Source organism: Pinus tabuliformis, chromosome 2_1 (genome assembly GCF_031772625.1).
Source record: "Pinus tabuliformis cultivar Carrire ecotype Pingquan chromosome 2_1, CPIR1, whole genome shotgun sequence".
Classification (NCBI taxonomy): Eukaryota; Viridiplantae; Streptophyta; class Pinopsida; order Pinales; family Pinaceae; genus Pinus; species Pinus tabuliformis.
The window spans coordinates 423,401,455-423,407,152 of NC_142299.1; positions in this window are offsets into that span (position 1 = coordinate 423,401,455).

Below are 5,698 nucleotides of genomic sequence, written 5' to 3' on the forward strand. Positions count from 1 at the left end.
AAGACATGAGCAAATGTTTCCACCCACGTTTAAGCTTATTAAAAAATGAACTATTCCCCGGTAAATAACCATCGTGAATGTAGTACTCCAGCCATTAAAGCCTTGGTCGTGTTTGCACCGTCACCTCCACTTTTTCATTGGCCGATCATTCACCTCCATTTGATTGTTTACCCATTTTGAGGAACAGCTGCGAAGAGTGATTTCACTAGCCATCCTTGTGACACTGCCGTGATTGGAAAATTCCAAACCTTACCTGGAATCAGTTGCTACCCATTTTATCACTCGTTCCTCGAAAGACAAGTCTCCTTTAAGCTCTTTTCAACTGACTCGTAAAATATGAAAAGATTGCCGAGCCATTGGCCTCTCCAGCTCATTAAAGGGACAGGAAGTGCTATCCCCTCCTCTAGATTTTAATCTTTTTGGACCTGAGGGATTATTACACAAAAAGATTGAGCGCTTGTTTTGTTCGGCTCGTTAAAAGTATCGAAAATTCATCCCTTCTGTATTGTTTTATACTTTTTCGGACTTAAGGGATTAGATGACGAAAAAGGAATTTTGGAGTTACCTTTATGTTCCTTTTTAGACTCTCTAAAATTGAAAAGGACCAAGTTATCTTTGTCGTTAAACTCGTTAAAAAGATTAATAGCGACAAAGTTGTCTATAGACGAGAACGAGTTTCACTATCGCTAGGCTCGTTAAAACATAGCGATGGGTTTGCCCGAAGGGAAAATTATAGAACAAGCATATATTATCCTCCTCAAGCTTGACAAAAATAAAGAGGTACTGGTCAGCAATGACTGGGGAAAGTTGGGAAAAAAACTCAAAGAAACTTTATTGGTAGCAAGTCGCTCTTGAACATGACACTTCCACTCCGTGTCCGAGTCGGGTTGGGTTGTTTCATTCACCGGTCACATCACCATGGTCACGCCATACCATCCACATTTGGGGTTAATGCTACCAATCCATCACATCAATGTCACCGATATGTTCAAGAGAAGTCATTCAGAGAATTCACCTGTGTCTCACCCACTACCATACATTATACTCCATTCTTTCATGACCGTCAACCTGAACCTTATATCACCAGATCGTTTTCACCTCCATTAAAATCATTTGCTCCGTTCCATGTCATTGATGTGGGATTCATTAAGGCCCTCCTGTGACGGATCACTTTTTGTCGACATCAGCTCATTATCCAAGAATTTGATCTAGGAACACCCCATTCAGTACTTTGAAGCTTGCATGCCTCAACGGCAAGTTTCTTACTTCCGGCGATAGGTTTACATCAATGGCCTTCGACCAAAAGATTTTGCATGGTGTTCAACGCCAAGTCCTTTATTCACGCCACGTGAATTGTACTGCAGTACCTTGAGGGTCATTATCATTATCAGTGATTCCTCTCGTGCTTGTTAACAGTTTACATCATTGACTGGTAATCAAGCGATGTCTTTCCATGTTCGACTTTAGAACATTTCTCACATGGATCGACTTGTACTTCGAGTGAAGATCGGACGAGATTGAAGACCCCAGATCTAGTTTCATCCATCCGGGCTGTGATATATATTCAGGGAAATAAAGACATTAAATGTACATCATTGCTGCACAGATAATCATCCACTCAAAAGGATGATGGCTCTATCAGAATCATCAGTCTACACTCAGACGATTGTCTGCCCTATGTACATGAAAATGAATTTATAAAGCTGAGCATGGGAATGCCCGCCTCAGCTAGATCATGAAAATAGTATGAAAATAATGTATTGTATTGTATCTTATTACAGGTCTCCTCCCAGCATTGAAAGAACTTTGGATCCTCATAATAAAGTATTTCACCCAACATCAAAAGGTTAACGGCCTGATACTTTAGGGGGCAACTGTTATAGACATTTTTGTGCCTTGCAACCACAAGCATGAAATGTCCATAAACCAAGGGCTCCTAAGTCCCTAAAAGTGTTGTTCTAACCCCTAAAGGAACAAGGTCAACATATTACAGCTTCTCCCAGAAGTTCTCCATGAGAAACTGCTCAGAATTGGTCAAAACAGGATCATTGCAACTGCTCCACTGGCTAACTGCGTTGCATCTCACCTAAATACACTGTGAGGGTGCGTTGCATTTCAAAAGTCCCTTCTATGGGGTGCGATGGGTGAGAAATGACAAATGGCAGTGTCATTCCGCGAGGTGGAAAGACAATGGAAGCTTCGAGAATCTTCTCCTGTGACGCTTGCCTCACTAAATTCGACCAAGGATGAGTAAGAGGCCTTCAGTCTCCAAGTGGAAGCAAGCACTATCAGAGAGAAGACACTAATCAAACCACAAGCTGACTCATCCCCCTTACAGATATCTATATATGGATCCCTCATCCCAGAGATCCAGAGGCTGGAATTTTGCATATTGTAAGGAATTGTTGTTGGTTTCTAGAGACAAACATCATATTGTTGGGTGATCTAAGCTTTATTTGAGGTGAAGAGGGACTTCTTTGCTGGGAGGTTGATGCTGGGTCGGAACAACTGGTTGTAACTCCTCCTGGATCTTTTCTTGTTTATCAATAAAAACTATTTGAGTTTTCCTCCATGCTTTTGTATCATTGATGCTTGTTACATTTGTATGGTCAATTTACATCTGATCCTAGATTGTTTATATATAGATCCATGTCTTTTTATAGTGCTATGCTTATGTGATCTTACAGGTACTTTGTGAAGCTGGGCGTCCAAGGGAGCAGGTAGCTGAGGACTATCAAAGAAGAGAGGGATCGAATCAAAGGATTAGCGCAAGACAGAGGTTGGTCTTTCTGTTCCTCTCTATCTATAATTCATAAAGGAAAAACAAAAGTAGTTTTTCTCTGTTTGTTTCTAAGGCAACTGTCACACTTTAGTGGGATAGAGCAGTTCTATATAGACACTTTTCCCTGTAACAGATGGCTGCACCCATACTGTGTCTACAGATGTCTATAATTATGATGTATTACAAGATCATTCCTATATTAGATCAATTTAGTTAGTTTTCTAGTCAGTGTTGATCTGAGTATGGGAATGCCTACCTCAGCAATGATATGATCACATATATATGTTTTGTATTGAATGTTCTTACAAGTTACAACCGGGCTCTCCACAAGATGATCCTTGAAATGATAAAGTACTTCACTCTTCTTAGATGACAAATGCTATCCTCATCTATTACAGACTTCGCACTTTAAAGGGAAATCTGTTACACAAAATATTGTCACCATGACATTCTGCAATCAGTGTGAGTCTATCACCACTCATACTTTCCTCCTTTGCAAGTCTTAAACCTCAGCTCTTCATGTCAAGCCTTGGAAAATGAGAGAAAGCCCTTGAAAATCTCTAAAACTCTGGTTCCACACTTTCTCTTAGCATTACTTGCGGTCTTGCACCTACTGGTCATGTCCCCTACATACCTGACTGCTCTGTCTCTATGTAAATGTGTGTGGACCCCTGTAAAAGTAAAAAAGGCACAAGTTTATTCTTAAAAACTCACTTCGAGTTATTTGTGGACGCTTCTAGAAGGAATCTTGAGGTGGCAAGTTCGCTCCTACATGGTTCATGCATCCCATAACAAAAGGAGCTAGCCCCTTGATGTGAGGAGCTTATCCCTTTGAAGAAGGACTCTATCCCTTTGGAGGTGGACCTGTAACTTCCCTCCTCTGCACTATAAAATGAGGCATTGGGCTGGTTACTAAAGAGGTTAAAAAGCTGAATATTTTTTAGGGTAAATGCTGTTGGCATTTAGACTTCCTAATTGAGCTTGAGAGGAGAGATTACATACCTTTTGATCTCATTGGGAAGAGTGTGAAGCTTGTCAAAGTAGAGGAGATTCTTGCTTGGACCCTGGGAGGAGCTTGTACAACATCAAGGCACCAAGGTTGTAAAGTTCTTCTTTGTTTAAAGTTAATACAATCAAGTTTATTTTTCTCAATAAGCAGTCTCTTATGGTTTATTTGATGGATTCCTTGATCACCATGATGAATATGATTTATTATATTAGCTATGTAGGTGTTATTTGATGTGTGCTTGTTTGTGTTTGCAGGTTCTTAAAAGGAAACTCATTCGGATGGTCGAAGCGTGGCTGCCACAAACTAGCATTGGACTTAAGGTAGGGTCTAAAACACCTCTTGGTTTTTATTTATAAATCACAATATTTAGAGAAAGATAGATTTGCTTGTCTTGCTTGTCGCTAGATATCTGTAGATACTAGGGAGATCAGTCTTGTCCGCAAGAACGATTTATCCGGCCGACACTAGGTATTCCTACGGCTACAACCATATAAACAAATGTCCCTCAAGCAAGCTAAGAAGGATAACAAATTATCACCAAAGTATTATGGTTCGTACAAGGTGTTGCAAAATATTGGTACTATTGTATACAAATTGGAGCTTCCTGCAGCTTCTCAAGTGCACCCAGTTTTCCATGTTTCATGTTTAAAGAAGGTTATAGGCAACAAGCCCCCAGTTCAAACAATATTGCGAGAACTTGATGAGGAAGGAAAAATTATATTGGAACCGGGAGCAGTCATAGAAACAAGAACTCGACAGCTACGAAATCGATCCATTTCGGAGTATCTCATTAAGTGGAAAAACTTATCCGCTGAAGATTCCACATGGGAGGATGAAAATTTCATATAAAAGCATCTAGAACTACTAAAGCATTGAGGACAACACTTTTTTGAAGTAGAGGGGCATGTTAGGTCCCTATAATACTAATGATTCCCCAATTACTATTGTAGTTGTATCCCTTATTAATATTGTTATGCCCCTATTGTCCCCATATTGTTATTACCGTGCCCCATAGAATCCCTCTATTGTTATTTTCGTGCATTTATATTATTATTGTTAGGTCGGCTTGGTTATATTGTGACTCCTTAGACTCCTATATATAGAAAGGAGGTTTTTTTCGTTTGAATCATCTAAGAATTGTTCATTTATGTAATGTAAAGGAGGTTTCCCCCTAGAAGAGGCTGAATTCTAAGATGTTGATCTATCTTTTTGTGAGCTGGTTTCATAATACAGCTCCTAGTCACCAATGACAAAAATCCCCCAATTAATGTCCCAAAGACTAATCAGGTACCAAAGCAACTCGGGTTGGGCCCGCGTCCCTCGCGTGAGAAAGAATTTGAGGAGCCCACAAGCCCTCAAAGCTTCCAGGAAATTTGGGTCATTCATTGCCTGGCTGTCCACATCTTCATGCTCCCATTCTTTCTAGTCCACCATTTTCAGCAATTCTTTCATGCAAAAGCCATTAATTCAAGTCAATAATCATCCTTGGCCCATAAAATTTAAGTTTAAATGGTCAAATTTTTAGAAAATAGGGTTTTTCCATATCCATGGTGTTGGTGCACCTATTTTAAAAATAGTTGCACCGATTGGTGTGGATGGCTTTGTTAATCACCCTCGCCCGACGTAATTCCGTGCCCGAAAATCATGCCAACCGAGGGCAATTTTTTTTTCAAAAAACTAAAGAAATGGTTAGAGGTAGAAATAAAGAACATGAAAATGGAGCTCAGGGCTTTGGCTGTTACCTGGAACTAGTGACTCGTCGATTGATCTCCCGGATCTCTTGCAAACTGCTTTGGAATAATTACGGCAAAAGTAAGTAAAAATTCTTCACAGCAAAGGTAAAATGGTAAATGGTAAAAATATATTTACTTTTCCCCTTTTTATTCATTTTTTTCATGAAAATATTA